Source organism: Rhamphochromis longiceps, linkage group LG4, assembly GCF_057381845.1.
Source record: "Rhamphochromis longiceps isolate RC_006_pf linkage group LG4, R_longiceps_female_GT1.1, whole genome shotgun sequence".
Taxonomy (NCBI): domain Eukaryota; kingdom Metazoa; phylum Chordata; class Actinopteri; order Cichliformes; family Cichlidae; genus Rhamphochromis; species Rhamphochromis longiceps.
In genome coordinates, this window is record NC_140560.1 from 17,101,820 (window position 1) to 17,121,148 (window position 19,329).

Below are 19,329 nucleotides of genomic sequence, written 5' to 3' on the forward strand. Positions count from 1 at the left end.
TTAATGTTTTTTGTTCGTGTTGCAGCTGCTCTGTGAGCCAAGCTTTCGTTGTCTAAATTCAATGGCAATATATCTCTGCACCACACGATGGCGATAGATTCTCACAGACAGTCTGTGCTCTGCTTCCGCCACCAGTCATCTTTAAATCTTTTTTTTAATTCAATGAAACCTTTATTTAACTGTCCATCTCGCGGCATTACTTAAAAAAAATCATATTTAAATACAAAGAAGATTAAATACATGAACGACAGTAAATTGATAAAATAAGAGCAAATAAATATATTTACAAATGATAGCAACATCAATGGAATAAAAGCATGAACAGCAGCAGAAGGAGAAAGAGGCCTGTATCTACATTATTACTCTGGCAGCTCTCAGTCTCCATACAGACAGGACACGTTGCAGCGTAATTGCAGACAGGTGCGTGGGCCTGAGCTCCGCCCAGGCAGAATGACGAGTGGAAGAAAGCAGCAACACAATAAACATATGTAGCCTTGCGGAGCCGGCCGGGCAGACACCGAGACAGAGTGCAAAGATTTTATACGTGACAACATACACAAAAAAACACACACAACAAAAATCAGAATGTGTTTGTGATTTGGATTTTTATTTAAAGGTGAAACCTTTTTTCTTTTCTTGTTTTGCCAGATTAGACATTTTGATTCATTTCATTTAGTTTTTTTGTTTTACTTTGATGCTATAATAGATGTTTTTAAAATGTAGTCATATTTAATACTATATTGCATCATGGCAAAAAAACAGTCTCCTCAAGCTGCTTTATACTGTAAGGTAAAAACACTACAGTAAAAGCCAGAAAACCCCAACAATCCAATGATCCCCTTTGAGCAAGCACTGGGCGACAGTGGGGAGGAAAAACTCCCTTTAGGAAGAAACCTCCGGCAGAACCAGGCTCAAGAAGGGGCGGCCATCTGCTGCGACCGGTTGGGGGTGGGTGGGCAATCTCAGTCCACGAGGGCCGGTGTCCCTGCAGGTTTTAGATGTGTCCTCGAACCAACACAGCTGATTTAAACGGCTAAATTAGCTCCTCAACATGTCCTGAAGTTCTCCAGAGGCCTGGTAACGAACTAATCATGTGATTCAGGTGTGTTGAGCCAAGGTGAGATCTAAAACCTGCAGGGACACCGGCCCTCGTGGACTGAGAATGCCCACCCATGATATAGGGAGACAAGATGAAGTATACTTCTAATGGCCTATTTTAGCAGTTAATTTTTAACAATCAACTGGTGGTAATCCATCATCAGAATTGAGGAAAGGTGGTGTTGATGGAGACTCTACAGGAGGATTCACTGGGGAAGCCATACCTGCACTTCTGCCAGGGTGTCTTGGACGTACCTGAATAAATGTAGTTTTCCCTGGAAGTGGACGAGGATTAATCTGAGACGGAGTCTCCTCAGAACATCTCCCCATCATGCTTCTATGGTCCAACGATGCCAGCTTTTGTCCTTTCTGTTTTTCTAATTTAAGCTGGAGTTGAGCGTCTTTCACTCTAGATTTTAGATGACCTATCTCTTTTTCTTCATTGGCAGCCTTTTGGATAATCTGGTTCACTGGTCCAATGAGCTCCTCTCTTTGTCGGAATAAAGCGTACTCGGAAGACTTTACCATGTCATTGTACTGCTTTTTAAATGATTCCAGCTCCCGTGTTTTATCTAGTAAAGCTGCATCTAGATCCTTGCATCTGATACGTAGACAGTTCAGCTGTTTTTCAAGAAACTCCTTCGTTGTTCCAACAAAGGGGGTGCCTTCCACTCCGTCTACGTATTTCTTTTTCACGTTGTGGAACATATCCCTAAATTCCACCTTTTCTTTTCCTCTCAAGTGACCTGAATGTGGAAATGCCTTTTCAAAGGACAAAACGCACTGGCACAATTCCTCTTGGAAGTAGCGCTCTTTCTTCTCCAGCCAATTCACTTTGGATATAAATCTTTCCCGTTGCTTTTTTGTGGAGCGCAGTTTCTCTTCCAGCGCCACCTTTTCAGCCAGTGCCTGATTGTGTGCCGCTTTTACTTTGTGCCGGTCCACTGCTGTCTTTCTGTGGTTTTCCTGCTCTGTGCTTAGGGCCTTTTTGACGTCTTCAATTTTCTTTTTCAAAGAATCAACTTCGTCTTCAAGCATAGCCTTCATTTTCTTTTCCAAGGCCAGAGCTCTAATATTACTCTGGCATTTCTGCTTGATCGCCATATTCTGGGCCTTTTGGTCGTCTATCACTTTGCCCATTTGACCTTTCTCCTCTGTTAATTCTTTCATGTTTTTAACCATAAATTCATTTTCGTCTTGTAACTGTGTATTACGCGACAAAACACCGTCAATCCAACACTGCGAGGATTGACGTTCTTCCTCGCGTTCCTTAACCGCATTGACGGTCACACCTCTACTATTTTTTACTGCCGTCTGCAGCTTTTCTATTTTGGAGTCATACATGTTGATCACCTCTTCTAACTTCCTGTCTGCAGCATTTGCTTTGTTTTCCAGTTTTTTAGTATTTTCCTGGTAAAACTGCTGCATCTTATTTTTTTCCTCTTTGTGGTGTTTCAATAATAATTCAACAACTTGGCTGTTGTGAAATTGCTGACGTGCCACCTTTTCTTTCTCTGTTTCCAGCAGTCCTTGCAGGACTTGGACTTCGTCCTCGTGTTTTTCTTTAAGCTCAGCCAGAGTTTTCTCCGTCTCTGCGCGGAACTTTACCAGAGCTTCGTGGTCATCTTTTATCGAGTCCAACCTGTCTGCGATGTTTGTCCTGTCATCCAAGACCGAACCCAGCAGCTTATTATTCTGCAAAAGTTCATTGTTTTCTTTTGTTAGATCCTCGATCCGTTTCTTATTGACTGTATGCAGGTTTTTGAAGTAGTCAAGCTCAGTTTTGAGCTTTTCAACCTCGTCGATCATTGGCTGCAGTCTTTGCTCGAACTGTCTGGCATATGTTTCTTTTTCTTTTTCACTTTTTTTAACCATTGTTTTCGAGAAATTAACATTTCTGTCTTTGTTAGCTTTCGAACTCATTTCTGCTTTTTTATGTGCTGTATCACTCCAACAAAACGATAGCTTAATGAATTCCCTTTGACAGCTGTCCTCTATTTATAGACTTGAACATCAAAGGATGAAAGGACTGTCACTATGACATCACCACGTTCTGTGACGTAACAGGGCTTTGGAGCGTGATGTCACGGGGGTGGGCGTGGAAAGGATTTTGGGGGTCTAAACAAAGCGTGTCTTTTTTTTTAAACTTTATTTAACAAACAATGAGTATACAACATACGAACAGATGAAGTATACAACAGAACATGAACACAAAAAGCCAAGGGTGAAAGAAAAAGGTAACAATTATAAGAATACACGCAAAAATTCACATACATATATTGTTGTGAGAGCCTTTTTGTTGGTGCAGTCTGATATTGATTGTATGTGCATGTGCACATCCTTAAAATAATGACAGAAATATGGTGTTTTGTTAGTAAACTTACATTTATGGATAAAAAATTTAGCTAAAAGTATTAAGAAATTTATCATAAAAAACATTTCTCATACTTCTTGGGGAACTTAAAGAAACAGAATAAAACATTTTCCCATCGTAAAGAAAACTCCCTTAAAATATGGACAATAACAAAGCTGCTAAATTCCTTCCAGAATCTCTGTGTAAAAGAACAGTACCAAAAAAGATGTGTCACCGTTTCTGGATGATCCCCACAGAAAGTACAATTAGTATTTATGTCCCTTTTAAATTTGACCATGTAGTGACTGGCTGGATAACATGTATGTCGAATTTTAAAAGAGACTTCTTTCACCTTATTTACAATCAAATATTTATGGGGGACCATCCAGACTGTCTTCCGCTTGATATCTGGAACACTGATTGGAAAATTATATAGTGCAATAAAGTCGTTGTAAGTAAGTAGTTGTCCCTCTTTACTAACCAGCTGAGCCACCAATAGGATCCCATTTTGGAGCCAAGTTTCCAGGAAAAGTGATTTATTTTTCTATAAAATATCTCTGTTGTTCCAGATAAGGTATTTGTGAGGTGAGAAGTTGTGTTTATAAATGAGGGTCCACGCTAAGAGGACCTGCTTATGGAAGGATGAAAGCTTTACAGGGACTTTCTCAACATTGTAATTACAATTTCAAATAAAAGTAAAGCCACCAAAACGAGAGAAAATGTGGTATGGTATAAAGTTCCAGATAGAGGTAGGGTTTTAAGAAAATGTTTGGCCCAATTAATTTTGAAAGTGTTATTTAAAGTAGAAAAGTCTAAGACGTTAAGCCCACCTGATTCGTACTTATTCATCACAACAGTTTTTCTAATATAGTGCGTACGGTTTTTCCATATAAAATTAAAGAGCATACGGTCAATATCTTTACTACTTTTCTTATCCAGATGTAAGGAGAGAGCAGCATATGTTCATCGGGATATCCCTTCAGCTTTAGTAATTAACACTCTACCTTTCAAAGACAAGTCCCTTGTTCCAAGATGGCGCCGCCGCGTATGGATGCCCCGGTGCTTCAGTGCGTTACTTCTGTTTTGTTTTTGTGCATAACTTCTGTGTCTGGGCACTCCTCTGGATATTCTTACACTAGAGAAGAGCTTCTTAACTACAGGACTACAACACCTGTGGATTTACTTCCAATATTTGTCGCATCTGCGGCAGATTTACTGCAGACTCTGATCAGGAAAGTGAGACGCCGAAAGCGAGGAAAGCGAGCCGGCGCACTCGTGCGTCTGAGGAGACGCGGACTGCGAACTGCTCTTCCTGGGATCTTCCTTTCCGACGTACGCTCACTCAGGAATGAGATGGACGAGCTGGCCCTGATGAGAAGCATGAACAGAGACGTTGCCTCCTCCTGTGTCTTGTGTTTTACGGAGTCGTGGCTCTGTGAGGACATCCCGGACAGCGCGCTCAAGCTGGAGGGCTTTCATCTGCTGCGCGCGGACCGGCAGGCCTCTCTCTCTGGTAAGACCACAGGTGGACGTGTCTGCTTCTACATTAATAGTGGCTGGTGCACAGATGTAACAGTGATTGCTCAGCACTGCTCTTCCTCTCTGGAATACCTTTTTATTCACTGCAAACCGTTTTATTCTCCGCGGGAGTTTGCTTCATTCATCTTGGCCGCTGTTTACATCCCGCCAGATGCGGATGCGCAGGCAGCTCAGTGCGCACTCGCGGAGCAGATACTGCACATGGAGCGGACATTCCCGGACTCTCTCATCATTGCTCTTGGGGACTTTTACAACACCCCCCTCCTCACCCCACACAAAAGAGGATTTCACACCACCTCCTCCCACCACAACCCTCCATATTCATGAAGCAGATGCGAGGAAGCAGTTTAAGAGTCTGAATGCTCGGAAAGCTCCCGGCCCAGACGGTGTGTCTCGTCTACTGGACGCAGCCGGAGGGTTCACTTGGTTGTTTGCTCTCAATAGAAGCTGAGCGCGTCTCCGTGTCTGTGCTGGTAAACGATACTGAGTCCCAGTGCTCAGTAAACTGTACACCTGACCGTTATTCTCCCACTGAATCCGGTGTGTCCACGGTCCAACACGTGCTCAACACGATGGTGCTGACCGGTGCCCAAACACACCAGAACACCAAATAAGTAAAATAACACAAACACGAACTTCTCCATGGCTCGTCGGGATGGCAACTGCTCCAAAAGTGACACATGAAATAGGCTGACATTTGAGTTTGACACGGGAGGTGAGGGGGTGTTTTGAATATGCTTGACTCCGTCACGAGGTTGCGCACAGCATCACCGGCAAGGGGGCTTGGTTTGAGAGGTTTTTGGCATCTGTGATGTGATTTACAACCATCCACCCATGTACAGCAAGAAGCCGCACTCACAACCGTGGGCATCAGCAAGTTGGTGAAATTTAAACAAAACAAAACAGCATTCCATCTGAAACTCTCTTATTGTACCCAAAATACAAATTTTAGTGATTACATGTGGCTTCATTAATTATGTTCAAACGGATGAATACATAACGCAAGTAATAACTTTATGATCAGTCAGTGAATGAAGGAGCTCAAGAGTGCAAATATAGTTGCAATAAAGTGACAAATATGCCCTTTTATGTCAAACAAAGACCGAAATAAGTGGCATCAGTGTGAGGATGAGAATGAGCGATCCAACCTCACACTGCAGATATCAGGGCAAAGCACAGTGGGGGGGTTGCAGTCTTCTTGGCTGGACCTTCTTCTGCAGTGTGTGATCTTCTAGGAGAGTCTTCATGCAGCATGCCTGCCAGTGTGGTCCACACTGCTTCTCTGTCAGTCTTGGGCACACTGCGTAGGTCTTTAAAACGTGGGTCCAGTGCAGTTGCGATCTGGAGCCATGCATAGTTGGTATGTTCCTGGCGGGAAGCAAGGTCTTCCTTAAACTTCTCTTTAAACCTCACCACATATGCAGGGTCCTCATCAGTTACTTCCATGACACGGCGCAGGTGGCAGAAGGCTGGTAGAACTACAGAGCAGGAGACGTAGGCCTCTCCTCCCAGCAGTTCAGTCACATATCTGCAGTGGAATACACACACACACACACACACACACACACACACACACACACACACACACACACACACACACACACACACACACACACACACACACACACACACACACACACAGAGATAAGACAGCAAATTAAAAAAAGCTTTTTAATACTAGGTAATATTAATAAAATATTTGATTTCATTTATTTTTTAAATAAGACATTTTCATAATAACAAAACTGATTTAAGATGTATGTTTGATACATTTAATCTAAACCTACAATTATGGTCACAATGACAGGCTCACCTGCAGGGCTCTAGAAGTGTCTCCAGTCTCTGGAGTTTGTCCCACTCTGAAGGCGTCAGGAGGACAAGTTTATGCTTTTGTTTATCCAGAGTCGCGGTTACTGCAGTTTGGTTGCGGATCAAGCGCTTCACCATCTCCAGCGTGGAGTTCCAGCGCGTAGGCACGTCCTGGGCCAACGGCTCCTGCTTGCGCCCCAGTGACACCTGGTCTGCGTTCAGCTCTGCTGTGTTTGCTGGGCTGTGCTTAAAATGGCCAACAATTTTGCGGCATTTGGCCAGCGCAGTGACAAAGCCACTGTCTGCGAGACTCACTGTGATGCATCTCTGTAGAATGTGCGCGGTACACGGCATGTGATTGAATGGCATGATGCGAGCCGCGGCGATCATATTGCGCGCACTGTCCGTGCCTACTGTTGTCACCTTCTCCTCAATTCTCCACCTGCGAGCAACAGTCTGGAACTGCTCTGCACAAGCCTCCGCAAAGTGCCGCTCTTCCGTTTTCATTATAGTCAGCGCAAAGGATGTCAGACCCCAGGCTTCAGTGATTAAATGCGCAGTAACTCCCAGGTAATTGTCATTACTCAATGATGTCCAGTGGTCTCCTGTCAGAGCCACGCATTCTGTGTGAACTAAAGCCTCTTCTTTTTTCTTTTTCTCCGTTTCATACAGTTCGTGGATTCGAATTGTTATTGTGCTTCTCGCTGGGGGCTTGTAGGACGCGTCCTGAGATGCAACCTTTAAAACATCCGCAAAGCCCTTGTCCTCCACAATGCTTAGCGGTCTGCAGTCCTTTGCTATCCATTTGGCTATATTGTCGGTCAGTTTGTCCAAAGAAGACTTACCGAGTGGCCTGCGTTCACTAAGAGTGGTCTGACGCAGGCCGGGTGAAGCTGCTGCCCCGACAAACGCGTGTTTGGCATTAAGGTGGTATTTTAAGGTCGAATTTGAACGGTGAAATTGAAACTCTTTACTACAGTGAGTGCAAATTACAACGCGTTTGTTTATTGTCCCATCTATGTTCTTCTTGTATTTAAATTCCCCATCCAGAAGGCCATCCGCTTCCTGCTTCTCCATTTTCAGTGGCGCGGTAAACAAATCAAGTGGGATTATGGGAGCGACTTATCTGCGTGTTGCGCTAAATAGTTAAATATTCTAACGTAATTAATTCCAAAATTTAATTATCGCAATTAACGCGTTAATTTCGACAGCTATAAATATAATATAATATAATATAATATAATATAATATAATATAATATAATATAATATAATATATCATGTTGCTATTTAATGTTTTTTGTTCGTGTTGCAGCTGCTCTGTGAGCCAAGCTTTCGTTGTCTAAATTCAATGGCAATATATCTCTGCACCACACGATGGCGATAGATTCTCACAGACAGTCTGTGCTCTGCTTCCGCCACCAGTCATCTTTAAATCTTTTTTTTAATTCAATGAAACCTTTATTTAACTGTCCATCTCGCGGCATTACTTAAAAAAAATCATATTTAAATACAAAGAAGATTAAATACATGAACGACAGTAAATTGATAAAATAAGAGCAAATAAATATATTTACAAATGATAGCAACATCAATGGAATAAAAGCATGAACAGCAGCAGAAGGAGAAAGAGGCCTGTATCTACATTATTACTCTGGCAGCTCTCAGTCTCCATACAGACAGGACACGTTGCAGCGTAATTGCAGACAGGTGCGTGGGCCTGAGCTCCGCCCAGGCAGAATGACGAGTGGAAGAAAGCAGCAACACAATAAACATATGTAGCCTTGCGGAGCCGGCCGGGCAGACACCGAGACAGAGTGCAAAGATTTTATACGTGACAACACACACAAAAAAAACACACACAACAAAAATCAGAATGTGTTTGTGATTTGGATTTTTATTTAAAGGTGAAACCTTTTTTCTTTTCTTGTTTTGCCAGATTAGACATTTTGATTCATTTCATTTAGTTTTTTTGTTTTACTTTGATGCTATAATAGATGTTTTTAAAATGTAGTCATATTTAATACTATATTGCATCATGGCAAAAAAACAGTCTCCTCAAGCTGCTTTATACTGTAAGGTAAAAACACTACAGTAAAAGCCAGAAAACCCCAACAATCCAATGATCCCCTTTGAGCAAGCACTGGGCGACAGTGGGGAGGAAAAACTCCCTTTAGGAAGAAACCTCCGGCAGAACCAGGCTCAAGAAGGGGCGGCCATCTGCTGCGACCGGTTGGGGGTGGGTGGGCAATCTCAGTCCACGAGGGCCGGTGTCCCTGCAGGTTTTAGATGTGTCCTCGAACCAACACAGCTGATTTAAACGGCTAAATTAGCTCCTCAACATGTCCTGAAGTTCTCCAGAGGCCTGGTAACGAACTAATCATGTGATTCAGGTGTGTTGAGCCAAGGTGAGATCTAAAACCTGCAGGGACACCGGCCCTCGTGGACTGAGAATGCCCACCCATGATATAGGGAGACAAGATGAAGTATACTTCTAATGGCCTATTTTAGCAGTTAATTTTTAACAATCAACTGGTGGTAATCCATCATCAGAATTGAGGAAAGGTGGTGTTGATGGAGACTCTACAGGAGGATTCACTGGGGAAGCCATACCTGCACTTCTGCCAGGGTGTCTTGGACGTACCTGAATAAATGTAGTTTTCCCTGGAAGTGGACGAGGATTAATCTGAGACGGAGTCTCCTCAGAACATCTCCCCATCATGCTTCTATGGTCCAACGATGCCAGCTTTTGTCCTTTCTGTTTTTCTAATTTAAGCTGGAGTTGAGCGTCTTTCACTCTAGATTTTAGATGACCTATCTCTTTTTCTTCATTGCCAGCCTTTTGGATAATCTGGTTCACTGGTCCAATGAGCTCCTCTCTTTGTCGGAATAAAGCGTACTCGGAAGACTTTACCATGTCATTGTACTGCTTTTTAAATGATTCCAGCTCCCGTGTTTTATCTAGTAAAGCTGCATCTAGATCCTTGCATCTGATACGTAGACAGTTCAGCTGTTTTTCAAGAAACTCCTTCGTTGTTCCAACAAAGGGGGTGCCTTCCACTCCGTCTACGTATTTCTTTTTCACGTTGTGGAACATATCCCTAAATTCCACCTTTTCTTTTCCTCTCAAGTGACCTGCATGTGGAAATGCCTTTTCAAAGGACAAAACGCACTGGCACAATTCCTCTTGGAAGTAGCGCTCTTTCTTCTCCAGCCAATTCACTTTGGATATAAATCTTTCCCGTTGCTTTTTTGTGGAGCGCAGTTTCTCTTCCAGCGCCACCTTTTCAGCCAGTGCCTGATTGTGTGCCGCTTTTACTTTGTGCCGGTCCACTGCTGTCTTTCTGTGGTTTTCCTGCTCTGTGCTTAGGGCCTTTTTGACGTCTTCAATTTTCTTTTTCAAAGAATCAACTTCGTCTTCAAGCATAGCCTTCATTTTCTTTTCCAAGGCCAGAGCTCTAATATTACTCTGGCATTTCTGCTTGATCGCCATATTCTGGGCCTTTTGGTCGTCTATCACTTTGCCCATTTGACCTTTCTCCTCTGTTAATTCTTTCATGTTTTTAACCATAAATTCATTTTCGTCTTGTAACTGTGTATTACGCGACAAAACACCGTCAATCCAACACTGCGAGGATTGACGTTCTTCCTCGCGTTCCTTAACCGCATTGACGGTCACACCTCTACTATTTTTTACTGCCGTCTGCAGCTTTTCTATTTTGGAGTCATACATGTTGATCACCTCTTCTAACTTCCTGTCTGCAGCATTTGCTTTGTTTTCCAGTTTTTTAGTATTTTCCTGGTAAAACTGCTGCATCTTATTTTTTTCCTCTTTGTGGCGTTTCAATAATAATTCAACAACTTGGCTGTTGTGAAATTGCTGACGTGCCACCTTTTCTTTCTCTGTTTCCAGCAGTCCTTGCAGGACTTGGACTTCGTCCTCGTGTTTTTCTTTAAGCTCAGCCAGAGTTTTCTCCGTCTCTGCGCGGAACTTTACCAGAGCTTCGTGGTCATCTTTTATCGAGTCCAACCTGTCTGCGATGTTTGTCCTGTCATCCAAGACCGAACCCAGCAGCTTATTATTCTGCAAAAGTTCATTGTTTTCTTTTGTTAGATCCTCGATCCGTTTCTTATTGACTGTATGCAGGTTTTTGAAGTAGTCAAGCTCAGTTTTGAGCTTTTCAACCTCGTCGATCATTGGCTGCAGTCTTTGCTCGAACTGTCTGGCATATGTTTCTTTTTCTTTTTCACTTTTTTTAACCATTGTTTTCGAGAAATTAACATTTCTGTCTTTGTTAGCTTTCGAACTCATTTCTGCTTTTTTATGTGCTGTATCACTCCAACAAAACGATAGCTTAATGAATTCCCTTTGACAGCTGTCCTCTATTTATAGACTTGAACATCAAAGGATGAAAGGACTGTCACTATGACATCACCACGTTCTGTGACGTAACAGGGCTTTGGAGCGTGATGTCACGGGGGTGGGCGTGGAAAGGATTTTGGGGGTCTAAACAAAGCGTGTCTTTTTTTAAAAACTTTATTTAACAAACAATGAGTATACAACATACGAACAGATGAAGTATACAACAGAACATGAACACAAAAAGCCAAGGGTGAAAGAAAAAGGTAACAATTATAAGAATACACGCAAAAATTCACATACATATATTGTTGTGAGAGCCTTTTTGTTGGTGCAGTCTGATATTGATTGTATGTGCATGTGCACATCCTTAAAATAATGACAGAAATATGGTGTTTTGTTAGTAAACTTACATTTATGGATAAAAAATTTAGCTAAAAGTATTAAGAAATTTATCATAAAAAACATTTCTCATACTTCTTGGGGAACTTAAAGAAACAGAATAAAACATTTTCCCATCGTAAAGAAAACTCCCTTAAAATATGGACAATAACAAAGCTGCTAAATTCCTTCCAGAATCTCTGTGTAAAAGAACAGTACCAAAAAAGATGTGTCACCGTTTCTGGATGATCCCCACAGAAAGTACAATTAGTATTTATGTCCCTTTTAAATTTGACCATGTACACTGTAATCCCTAACAGTTGTCCTAGCTCATAACTAATAAGCTCATAACACTCAAATGTCGTTTTGTAGTTAAGCAAACTATAAAGTATTGAGCTCTGTTGGCTTTTATGCAGCTTTAATTGAATAGGGCTCAATATCTTTTAGCTAATTTGTTTGGAACGCTCAAAAAGTTTAAGAAGCATATATTAGTGACGTTCTGGTGGGTGGAGTCTTGTCGCTCCTTCAGGAAAGCTGAGTCAGCCATCTTGAATTTACCTTGATGCGGGGAAGATTTGGCCAGACGTGTGGATTAAGAGTCCCCAACTTCAACCCACCACGACCACCACCTTATTTCTTTTCATCAACTGCCATAAATTTGGTAAGTCTAACGTGTTTTTGTTTTGTTTAAATTTAATTTCGATAAACATTCTTTTTTTTATTTTTTACTGGAAATATATTCGTACTTTGTGCACAGTGAATGTTTGTTATAAATGAATTCGAATCCAAGTAATTGTAATTTTAGAAATTTTCGAATGTGACAAATACGTAATGTTATTTCAAATTAGAATGGTGTAACGTTTTGGCGGTTTTCCGTGGGGGACAACATTTCCCATAATGCATTGTATTCTTGCCCGGGAAGTTGACGGTGGCAGTTCTACCTCCATGCATTTGAACTTTCTACTAAAACTTTCCACTGTCCGTTTCTACCGGTTGTCGTATTCGCCGGTAATGCACGTGCGTATTGTGAGTATACTTATTTCAATAAGTGTCCGTGTTACACAGTCAGTAGTTTACGCTGTTGAGCTGTGTGTGTGTGTATGTGTGTGTGTGTGTGTGTGTGTGTGCGCGCGCGCTAGCATGAAGCGAACAATAATAAACAACATGAGTGTGTTATCATGATGGTAATTAGACACATGTTTGTATTTTTTCGTAGTCTCAAATGTGTGGTTGTGAGATAATCTCGAAATCCTTTTAACAGTTTAGAGGGGTATTCCACTAAGCGAGCTCTACAAGTCAAGGCTTGCGGAAAAACGCATCGCCTGATTCAGCCTAACATTATACACTGGTCGAACTCGGTGCTACGAAAGAAGTTCAGCTAAATTGTTCGCGCTAATTCGACAAGGCTCAGCCAGCCAGACTGAGGCGCCTCCTTGACACCTTTAAGCCAGACCCTATCGATCTTTGATAGATAAATGAAATGAAATGAAAATAAAGAGCCGCGTTCTGCTCCCAGGCTAAGAAAAAATCATTGATGCAGACTGTGCGGATCACAAATACTCCCTAACCTGTAAGGCTGGGGTGTCCAAACTTTTTTCACTGAGGACCACTTACTAGAAATTGGGTAAATAACCTTAACTTTAGTGTATTAAAGATCACAAAATCACTTAAAAGTGGTCGAATATGTTATATTGTTGAATATAATTAAAGACAAAACTGCCTTCATCACAGCTTTCCATAAATGGATCTTTATTGATTCATTCAGAAAAAGCTTTGGTAGCTTATTTTCAGAACAGGAGCCTCAGATTTCTTCTTAGATAGAAGATTTACAGCACAGAGAAAAAACAATAAAAGGGAAAATAGGACGGGTAAATTTCAAGTTTGTTATTTAAGTTATTAAGCTTAGCAACACACCTATTAACATTAGTTTGAAACGGTTAACATTAACAGACTGAACTGGACTTAATAACAGGAGTGCATATAATCTTAGTAAATTATTGTGGTGAGTATCAGCTGCGCTGGGTATGTAAATCGGGCCATCCAGCTGCTGTGCTGATTCGACGTCACTCGTGCCAAAAATCTGGACAAATGTCACTTGATCAAGGAGCAGATCTGCATAAGATGAGATCAGCTGACTACGTGTGTGTGCTGTGCAAAAAATGTTTTTGAACATTAATAAGTCGTCTTTGTGCACATATTGTTTACAGATATGAGACTGCAAGGAGCGCTACAGAGAATCAACATTTCACCAGTTGTCAGTGGGTGAGTTATATAATTTGTGTCCTAATTTAAATAAAAAATAAATACAAAGAAACTAGAGAATTTTGCCCTGAATTATTCAAAATTTTTAGATTTTTTTTGGGTTACCCTTCAAGATTGACAGGTTTAGCCCGTTACACAAAAAGTTTGGACACCCCTGATCTATAACAATGACAATCAGAACATGGCTATCCAACACTTTGTTTTTACTCTGCATTTGTGTAAATACTATTCTAATAGATATTGTATGTTCATCTAGGAACAAGCATGATGTAAATACAAGACGGGCCCTCGTCCTTCTTGCACTTCCTGTGTACCTGCGTGAAGATGCCTCCACGTTATTCAGGACTTGTGATGTAAGTGTACTGGCCTCAGCATCAACCCCTTTGCCTAGCTGTTCAGTCGAACATATGACATCGCTCAGAACTCAAGGAGAACCAGGGTGTATATCAGGAAGGAGGTTCAACACAGTCCTCATCTGACTTGTTTTCTCCCATATATCAACTATTGTTGAATAAGATTGCAAGAAGATTGTTACGCATAAACCAGAAAACATGAAAATAGTTGAAAGTTTTTATCTGCAGATTTTTTTTGTATAATAATCTATCTCCCTTTTTAAAATTCAAGTGTTCTATTTTTTTGGAGGTGCCATGTTGTGGTCAGAGAAATGTTTGATAAATAACAAAAACAAATATCTTGGCATATATTTATTATTGAAAACACTTATTTAAACATATGTTTTGAAACCAAACCCAAATTAAGATTATTGTAATGCATCATGATAATGCAATATCAAATTAAATCGTTGACATTATAATTAGGGGTGGGTTTTTATAATCGATTCATCGATTAAAATCGATTCTGGCTTGGATAACGTAAAATCCATCCATCCATCTTCATCCGCTTTATCCGGAGCCAGGTCGCGGGGGCAGCAGCCTAAGCAAACGTAAAATCGATTCATTAAAATCCTGAATCGATTTTTTAATATAAATTTATTTTGCCCGAAATGCCAGAATCTCAGGTGACATCTCACAAAATTTCAAGAACCACCAAACAGTTAAGACAGTAAATGAGAGCAGGTACACGGATTCTGCACATAGACGTAAACACACAGCGCGACCCGCGGATCAGAATCAGTTAGATGTCGCCTTTCTCACGGTCGGGGCTGAAAGCCGACAGCTCGCTGATTCTGATCTGTCGGCGGGTCCGCGCTTTGTGTTCACGCCCTTTATGCGCTGATTCTAAAGCTGTTAGTTTGATCTCTCTCCAACAATATTGACCGAACCAGCAGCAAAAGAAGATCCAAACGCTTCACATAAACATCGTCATGAATTCACTCTGACTTTTACTGTTTTGCTTCCATCTCTCTCTCTCTCTCTCTCTCTCTCTCTCTCTCTCTCTCTCTCTCTCTCTCTCTCTCTCTCTCTCTCTCTCTCTCTCTCTCTCTCTCTCTGTACTTCAAGAACAGTTTCCCTTTCTTCATTATTCGCTTGCTTGTTACGCACAAGTCTACTGTTGCTTACAGCGCTGTCGGCCGCTGTTTTTTTCCCTTTTACATTCTTCCGAAAAGAAAACCTAATTTCTGCTGTTCAATACTGAACAAATTTAAACTTTTTAATATTATTCAAAATGCAAAACGCTTAGCCATGTCTCTAATAAAACCGCTGTAACGTCAGAGGTAATGTTCATATGTTGATTAATGGTTTTCTTTCGTTTTTGATGTACTGCAGAATATTTTTATAAAATCCCAGGCCAGGAAAATCACCTACATGTTTTTCTGTGTTTTATTCTCAGCTACTTTGACACAAAGGCATCTGCTGTGACGCTCACACCTTTGATAAAGTCTTGCATGTGTCAGCTTCCTTTTTATTGATACAAAAATATGTAAATGTACTGATCTGAATTATATTTCTGACTGTCAAAATTTCCCAGAATTAAATCGAATCGTGGATCGAAGCGATTCGGGACCTTGTGAATCGGAATTGAATCGATTCTAGAAATCAGTGACGATACCCAGCCCTAATTATAATCCTAAAAGAAACGTGTGACTTATGAAGATTCACACCTCTAATCAATAGCATGATTTGTGTCCTTGTGGGGCTGAACTCGTTCTTGTATTATTTTTGTTTTGCAGTCAGCAGATGGTCCAGACCTCACTGACACTCCTGTGGCTCTGCTGACAGTTGTCACGGATGACACTACTGATTCGGCCCTCTTCAGTCCCGAAAGCATCTGCATCGTCGTTGAGGATGAAATACTTGTGAATGGTCCCACAAATCTGGCTGAGTCATTTCTCCTGCTCTTTGGGTACATCTATGCACTAGACCTACAATACCCAAAGAAACTTGAGCTTACATTCACATTTATCCAGAAGGTTGTGATGTGCCTTGAGGACAACAAACCACTGAAAGGGCGTCTACTGATGCTGAAGAATGATTTGTTCAATGAGTGAATCACTCACAATGGACTACTTGTTGAGCTGAGTATTGAGGAAGCTTTTTTGTTTGTTTGTTTTTCCTAATCATTTGCCTCTTCTACCTCACATTTAAGATGAATGACTGTTCAGTTCACTATTCATGTTTAATGTTCTGTTGCCTAATACGTAAATGCACTGCCTTGATGTTTGTTCCCTATAAGTACAGCAGTGGAAACCAGTACTGTTTTTTTTTTTTAATGTATTTTTAAAAAAGAAAGTGAGCTGCAGCTGTCAAGGTACAGTAAGTGTTAAATGCCTCAATGTTCTAATAGCTGCAATTGCTGTTAATACTGAAAATGTTATTGAATTTTAGAATTGAGATGGAGACCCTTGGAGTCTTTTTCTCTTGTTTTATTTATGAAGCACTTTTTTATGAGTGAGCTCTGTTGTTTGTGCCTTTTTAAAAGCACATTGTGTTTAATAAAAAGTTGTTAAATTGTTAGTGTTGTTACTTTCATGTTTTCTAACACTTTTAGCTGATTATAATTTACTGGGCAAACAGTTTAGAATTATTTGTAAGTGTATTTCCCACAGTATTTTAAAAATATTGAAGATTAAGTGTTATTTCCCATATTATAAGTTAGAAAATATGAAAAAGTTTGAGTTTATTTCCCACATCGTATGAGTTGCAATATGTAAAATATTTTAAGTGTATTTCCCACCTTAATTAAGTTGAAAAATATTGAACATTTTGAGTTTATTACTCCCTAATTATAAGTTGAGGAATATCAACATTTATGAGTTAACATTGAGGTAATTTAAGGCAACTGCAACTATAATTTTTATTTTAGTTAAACTTAAAACTTTTAAAAACATCACTAAAAAATTGTTGTGTAATCTGTTACACAACAATTTTTGAGTTCTGTGAACTTATTAGGTTTTACAGTGTAGTGACTGGCTGGATAACATGTATGTCGAATTTTAAAAGAGACTTCTTTCACCTTATTTACAATCAAATATTTATGGGGGACCATCCAGACTGTCTTCCGCTTGATATCTGGAACACTGATTGGAAAATTATATAGTGCAATAAAGTCGTTGTAAGTAAGTAGTTGTCCCTCTTTACTAACCAGCTGAGCCACCAATAGGATCCCATTTTGGAGCCAAGTTTCCAGGAAAAGTGATTTATTTTTCTATAAAATATCTCTGTTGTTCCAGATAAGGTATTTGTGAGGTGAGAAGTTGTGTTTATAAATGAGGGTCCACGCTAAGAGGACCTGCTTATGGAAGGATGAAAGCTTTACAGGGACTTTCTCAACATTGTAATTACAATTTCAAATAAAAGTAAAGCCACCAAAACGAGAGAAAATGTGGTATGGTATAAAGTTCCAGATAGAGGTAGGGTTTTAAGAAAATGTTTGGCCCAATTAATTTTGAAAGTGTTATTTAAAGTAGAAAAGTCTAAGACGTTAAGCCCACCTGATTCGTACTTATTCATCACAACAGTTTTTCTAATATAGTGCGTACGGTTTTTCCATATAAAATTAAAGAGCATACGGTCAATATCTTTACTACTTTTCTTATCCAGATGTAAGGAGAGAGCAGCATATGTTCATCGGGATATCCCTTCAGCTTTAGTAATTAACACTCTACCTTTCAAAGACAAGTCCCTTGTTCCAAGATGGCGCCGCCACGTATGGATGCCCCGGTGCTTCAGTGCGTTACTTCTGTTTTGTTTTTGTGCATAACTTCTGTGTCTGGGCACTCCTCTGGATATTCTTACACTAGAGAAGAGCTTCTTAACTACAGGACTACAACACCTGTGGATTTACTTCCAATATTTGTCGCATCTGCGGCAGATTTACTGCAGACTCTGATCAGGAAAGTGAGACGCCGAAAGCGAGGAAAGCGAGCCGGCGCACTCGTGCGTCTGAGGAGACGCGGACTGCGAACTGCTCTTCCTGGGATCTTCCTTTCCGACGTACGCTCACTCAGGAATGAGATGGACGAGCTGGCCCTGATGAGAAGCATGAACAGAGACGTTGCCTCCTCCTGTGTCTTGTGTTTTACGGAGTCGTGGCTCTGTGAGGACATCCCGGACAGCGCGCTCAAGCTGGAGGGCTTTCATCTGCTGCGCGCGGACCGGCAGGCCTCTCTCTCTGGTAAGACCACAGGTGGACGTGTCTGCTTCTACATTAATAGTGGCTGGTGCACAGATGTAACAGTGATTGCTCAGCACTGCTCTTCCTCTCTGGAATACCTTTTTATTCACTGCAAACCGTTTTATTCTCCGCGGGAGTTTGCTTCATTCATCTTGGCCGCTGTTTACATCCCGCCAGATGCGGATGCGCAGGCAGCTCAGTGCGCACTCGCGGAGCAGATACTGCACATGGAGCGGACATTCCCGGACTCTCTCATCATTGCTCTTGGGGACTTTTACAACACCCCCCTCCTCACCCCACACAAAAGAGGATTTCACACCACCTCCTCCCACCACAACCCTTCATATTCATGAAGCAGATGCGAGGAAGCAGTTTAAGAGTCTGAATGCTCGGAAAGCTCCCGGCCCAGACGGTGTGTCTCGTCTACTGGACGCAGCCGGAGGGTTCACTTGGTTGTTTGCTCTCAATAGAAGCTGAGCGCGTCTCCGTGTCTGTGCTGGTAAACGATACTGAGTCCCAGTGCTCAGTAAACTGTACACCTGACCGTTATTCTCCCACTGAATCCGGTGTGTCCACGGTCCAACACGTGCTCAACACGATGGTGCTGACCGGTGCCCAAACACACCAGAACACCAAATAAGTAAAATAACACAAACACGAACTTCTCCATGGCTCGTCGGGATGGCAACTGCTCCAAAAGTGACACATGAAATAGGCTGACATTTGAGTTTGACACGGGAGGTGAGGGGGTGTTTTGAATATGCTTGACTCCGTCACGAGGTTGCGCACAGCATCACCGGCAAGGGGGCTTGGTTTGAGAGGTTTTTGGCATCTGTGATGTGATTTACAACCATCCACCCATGTACAGCAAGAAGCCGCACTCACAACCGTGGGCATCAGCAAGTTGGTGAAATTTAAACAAAACAAAACAGCATTCCATCTGAAACTCTCTT

General features: G+C 41.3%; 1 long non-coding RNA gene across 2 annotated transcripts; it reads left to right on the top strand.

The window, feature by feature from the left end:
- The first annotated feature begins 11,891 nt into the window (after positions 1-11,891).
- Positions 11,892-17,152, top strand: LOC146671341 (uncharacterized). 2 transcript variants are annotated; one of them, XR_014911437.1, is made up of 4 exons: positions 11,892-12,200; positions 13,747-13,801; positions 14,058-14,154; positions 15,933-17,152. It is a non-coding gene; the product is annotated as an uncharacterized LOC146671341 (long non-coding RNA). The 2 variants fall into 2 exon arrangements; XR_014911436.1 differs by lacking the exon at positions 11,892-12,200 and adding an exon at positions 12,242-12,565 and having other exon boundaries at positions 15,933-17,151.
- Positions 17,153-19,329: the final 2,177 nt, after the last annotated feature.